Source organism: Pan paniscus, chromosome 3 (genome assembly GCF_029289425.2).
Source record: "Pan paniscus chromosome 3, NHGRI_mPanPan1-v2.0_pri, whole genome shotgun sequence".
Classification (NCBI taxonomy): Eukaryota; Metazoa; Chordata; class Mammalia; order Primates; family Hominidae; genus Pan; species Pan paniscus.
This window is the reverse complement of record NC_073252.2, coordinates 114687972-114693971: the sequence shown is the minus strand read 5'-3', so window position 1 is coordinate 114693971 and position 6000 is coordinate 114687972.

Here is a 6000-nt window from a genome sequence, read left to right as displayed (position 1 = left end):
TCCTGAAATGGAGAAATCAATGTTTCCTTTTGTAGAAGTAGAGAATTATAAACCCAATTACTGTGACTCTCATTGTTTAAATCTGTGCTAAAATTTTAGGTTCCAAATCTCACTCAATAACGCGTGGGAGCCCATGTTCACAGATCAAAAAGAGCCCAGTAAAGTGGCTCTTAATTTCACTGAAGTAACAGGGCTAGCTTGAAAGTGACCAGTGTTCAATGAGAACTCTTATGTGATAATGAGGAATGTTGACCCAACTGCCTTTTAAAATACAAAGCAAAAAGAGTTACCCTTTTGTTCAAGAATACCTATAAATTTGTTCTCATAAACACACCCACAAAAAATACATCAGCACTCACAACAATACTTACACAGTCAGGTAGATACTCTTATTTTTCATTTTTTTCAGATGGAGTCTCATTCTGTTGCCCAGGCCGGAGTGCAGTGGCAGGATCTTGGCTCACTGCAATCTCTGCCTGCTGGGTTCAAGCAATTCTCCAGCCTCAGCCTCCTGAGTAGCTGGGATTACAGCCGACCGCCATCACGCCCAGCTCATTTTTGTATTTTTAGTAGAGATGGGGTTTCGCCATGTTGGCCAGGATGGTCTGGAACTCCTGATCACAGGTGATCCGCCTGCCTTGACCTCCCAAAGTGCTGGGATTACAGGCGTGAGCCAGCCACCGTGCCAGGCCCAGATACGTTCTCTTAAGCTGCCATTTTTATACAAGATAAGCAAAATTACATCCAGGTAATCTACCCAAAGACAACTTATTTTTGTCTACCACTAAAATCATTTTTCTTAAGCTCTTCTTGTTTGTTTATGCATGAATTCGAATCCATTAAAATCTATTAATTATGTTAAATTACGATTACACTTCAAATACTTCTGGCTGATTCTCAAATATGACACTTTCTGGAAATTACATTCCATTTATGTTCAGACTGGCATAAGTTTCATGGGGCATATTCTTTTCTACATATCAATATTTCTTCTTTCTCTATCACATGCTGGTGAAGGTGGGACATGTGTCATCCATCATGGCAAGTCACAGAAGTAAGGAAAGGTGTAAATATGGTGTAAATATTCAGTTGTTAATTACATAGTTTGGATTTTTAATGAAAATTTTTTCTAGTTATTTGAATATATTTTCTAATGTAAATTTTATGGTTTTTTAAAGTTAGATTAAATAGAAAAGGAAGTACCTGTCTAATTTTCTAAAAATCCTTTGTGTCTCAGTATTAACCATAAATACATGGATAATTTGTGCATTATCAGAATGTTTAAAATAAACACTCTGGCTTTTCATTGTCATTGTTTTGTTAATTCTTCTTAATGAGATCACTGTGCCCCATTTTCTGGCTCATATTTCCCTGCAGATTTCTCACTGATCTGGCTCATCCCATGAGGAGGCATCATGTGCTCTTCATCTCCACCACTTCCGCAGCTTGACCATCTGAGTTTTGTACGTAAAATTTCCTGGGACACTACCTGCTTTAATGAGGAGCCTGTTGGGTTTTCTGCATTAAATTGCTTTCTAAATTTATAGGGAAGTATTATATTTACTGTTATATAATATACTTTAAGATATTTAAAGCAAACTTTTATTATATGACAATTAATAAAATTAATAATGCCTTTTGTTTTAGACACATTCTGGGCCTAAAATTCAAGGATGACTTTCAAATGGAAAAATAATATCAGTGAGAAAAAACCATTCCCCAAGTCTCTATGGAGGCTTCTGTGTTTAAATGATTTAATGTAACTGCGGAGTGGCCATATCTGGGCCTCTTCTCCGAGATCTCCATAAACTCTCTTTCCTGATACCACAAATTCAGAAAGAAAAAATGTTATGTTAGAAGCTAGAAAATCATACTTTTACTTTATTTAACTGAGGCTTTAAGAAAAACTTAAACATACAAACTAGCACTTGCTTATGGTAAATTTTTGACTACTGAAAGTTGTTGCCTTAAGTGAGAAAAAATGATGCCATGACTAAATAGGAAAACAAGAGTAAGTGTGCATGAATTCAAATATTTTATCTATATTCAGAAAGTTACAAAAATGGAAAAAATATTTCTATAATCACCAGCTGAGATCACAGGGTAATATGTTTATAATGCATGGTGATAATAAACCCCTCATGGTTTGGATGTTTGACAACATATAGAGAGTCACCCTATCATTTTGAGTAAAAATAATCACAAATATTACAGAGCAACTAGAATTAACAAGAGGAATTTTTCTTATTCTTTCCTTTCATAATGTTTCAACAATTTTTTTCTAAGGTTGTAGTTTAAACTTAATAATGGCTGTTAAAATATCCAGCATTTGATGACACGAACAAAATCAGAACTTTCAATCAAGGAGCATCCTTAAGTGAGAGATTTACCTAAAAAATTACTTATATGATGTTAAAAACCTGTATTTTGCAAGAAACACACAAACAATGTAAGTGAATTTCTAACGTTCCAACAACTAATGAGTATCATTAGTTAAATCATTAGATAAATTATTCTTAATGGTTAGATCTAGTTGAAAATTAACTAGATAAATTCAATATCTTGGGCCATCACTAGGTTTTGTCATCTTAAAATGATCTCTAACTCTGTTAGAGTATCAAATGAGTATCAAAACCAGAGTACACGTTTCCTAAATAGTTTTCCAAATCCCAGATCCATGCTCCTTTCATGCTGCACACTCCTGTCATATGCTTGTTTCAAAAGATCAATTTCAGATGGACACATACATTTCAAGTGCGCATTTATTGCATTGAAGTGGATCTGTGAGGTATGTTTGTATTTTTTTGTCCACTACTGTGAACTCAACAGGAAACAAGAAACATCAGCTAACACAGTACCTGATTTTAGATAGATGTGAAATGATGCTGAATTGGTGAATGAATGAATCACAAACCTTGTGTCTGTTTTTGAATAGTCTTCATTGAAATAATTCATTATCATGTATATGTATATACAGAAACATCTTTTTTGTGTTTCATTCTTTCATCGATGAGAGAAAGTGAACATTAAGCAGTCAAATAATAAACCCAGAATATAAACAGGTAGTAATAATTCAGTTTCTAATATTTTGTTTAAAAATGAGCTACTCAAGCTCAAGGAGATATCCCTAAACTGAGGATGGCTTGAAAAATCACAACTTTACATAAAATTTTAAATCATCCACACGAATGAGATCATATTGCTGTTTATATTGTCAGGTGTCTTAACTCATGTCACCGATAAGTAGAAAATGGGTATAAGTGCTGGCACTGACTAAGTCAATAAAAATGAACTTATGTGAATTACTTAAATATTGTAAGATATGAAAACATTTTATAATTACCCAGACTTTAAATATTTGTATGTTTCATTTAAAGGTCATATGTGTATTGCTATGTTTTTGCACAGAGCTGGGAACACACGAGTGGGCACGGTTTTAAAATAGTTCAGTATCTTTCATTCAGAAATTAGACACACTAATGACTTTCAAGTGTGACTGTGGAATAATTATTTGTTTTATAACTGCAGTGCTCCTTTCACTCATTTATGAATTGTTTTTTTTTATGCTCCTGAATTTTAAAATTTTTGCTAGAAGCCTGTATTCTCATTGAGCACTCATCAAGGAAGTGTCCTGATGCAATGTTCTTCTTTTTCATATATACCCACAAATGAAGATTTCGTAGAAAAGAAGCCTATAGAAATAAAAGGCATTATGTGTGTTTATGATGAGAAGTAGAAAAAGGACAAACGTGGAGGGCATATTTGAGGAGTCTAATTGGTCCATAGGCAATACAACCATGTCTGTCCTGGCTGACAAACTCAACTATTCATTTGTTCAAGAGCAAAAGAGTCTAATTATTTTAAGGACACTTAGCAATTTATGGGGCCATTGTCCTTCAGCAGTTTATTCTAAGATCGATATTTGTAGCAGAGTCAGAGCTTGGGAAGTGACTCTGTTAATAAATAGATAAAGCCCACAAGCAATGACCGTGAAGATAATAAGGAAGGAGATGTGTTTCTTCCACAAATGTCAGTTGCATCATTTCTGAAAGCTATCAAGGATAACAATGAAAATAAGCACTAAAATTATTTATCTTCAACTATTAAATATATTAAATATATTCTTTTATTCTTCTCTTTTTTTTTGAGACAGGGTCTTGCTCTGTCACCTAGGCTGGAGTGCAGTGGTGTGATCTTGGCTCACTGCAACCTCTCCGCCTCCCGGGTTCAAGTGATTCTCCTGCCTCAGCCTCCCGAGTAGCTGGGATTACAGGCTTGTGCCACCAGGCCCAGCTTATTTTTGTGTTTTTAGTAGAGATGGGGTTTCTCCCTGTTGGTCAGGCTGGTCTCAAACTCCCGACCTCAGATGATCCACCTGCCTCAGCCTCCCAAAATGCTGGGATTACAGGCATGAGCCACCATGCCTGGCCTTTTTATTCTATTTTCTGTAGTTTTATAATTGTTTGAATTGGTATATATTGGGAAACTGTCACTTTTAAAACTAAACTTTTTGCTTCACTACATAAGAGTATTCAATAAATGTTATCATTGTCAACCATTTTTAAATTTTTCATAAGGTTTTGAAAGCATCATTATTTTCAACTTCCTTTAAAATTATGTTGCACAAACATGCAAACTCAGGGATTTCTCCACCAAAATTTTGTTAGTAAAATTATTCTTAATGGTTAGATCTAGTTGAAAATTAACTAGATAAATTCAATATCTTGGGCCATCACTAGGTTTTGTCATCTTAAAATTATCTCTAACTCTGTGTTTCAAGTATTTTAGGTAGATTTATTTCTAAGAAAACTTTTTACAACTAATTGCACTTATTAGAAAATAAATTTAGATAATTTGAAAGACAATATGTGGAAAAAATACTTTAAATGTTATTTTTCTGTCAGAGTGTTTAAGTCGAATAGTTGGAAAGAGACAAACAGTATTTTTTTTATTTGGAATAATAAATAAATAATTCAGTAAGTTTTTAAAAGAGACTTTTTTATGGGAAAGCAAAGACAGATTTTATTCTTCTGTTATTAGGACAGATAAATGTGTCTTTTCCTATATTATTGAATTTAAGTCATTTCAACTTATTGTAGCAGCACAAGCTGCAGACAAAACCCCTCAGACACAGAGTTAAAGAGGGAAGGGCTTTATTCAGCTGGGAGCTTCGGCAAGACTCACGTCTCCAACAACTGAGCTCCCCAAGTGAGCAATTCCTGTGCCTTTTAAGGGCTCACAACTCTAAGGGGGTCCGTGTGAGAGGGTCGTGATCATTTGAGCAAGCAGGGGGTACATGACTGGGGACTGCATGCACCGTTAATCAGATTGGAACAGAACAGGACAGGGATTTTCACAGTGCTTTTCTGTACAATGTCTGTGATCTATAGATAACATAACTGATTAGGTCGGGGTCGATCTTTAACTACCAGGCCTAGGGCACGGCACCAGGCTGTCTGCCTATGGATTTCATTTCTGCCTTTTAGTTTTTACTTCTTCTTTCTTTAGAGGCAGAAATTGAGCATAAGACAATATGAGGGGTAGTCTTCTCCCTTATTATCAGTTAATTTTTACTTACAGGATACTTTGGCAACATTAATTCACAGACTGTAAAATAGTTTAGTTCAGGTTGTAGTTCAATTACAAAAGCCAAACCTTTCGAACACAAAATAATTCAAACACTCTACATTTTTTTCTTAGAAAAAAAATGGTATTTATTTTCTAAAACAAATCAACCAAAAACATACATACACACAAACACACATACCCCCAAACAGGCAAAACAATACAACCCAGACAGTTTTCCTGAATTTTATATAAGTTAAAATTACTTTTTAACCATGAAGCTTGTAACTTCAATGAGAAGTTTCAGCAGGAGGAAATCAAAAGTGTTCTGAAGGAATTCTTTATCAACCACCATTGTAGAAGAAGTCAAGTAAGAAATTAAAATATGTATTATAAATGCATCCAAGTAATAAAGAGAAAAAATTAAGCGTTCCA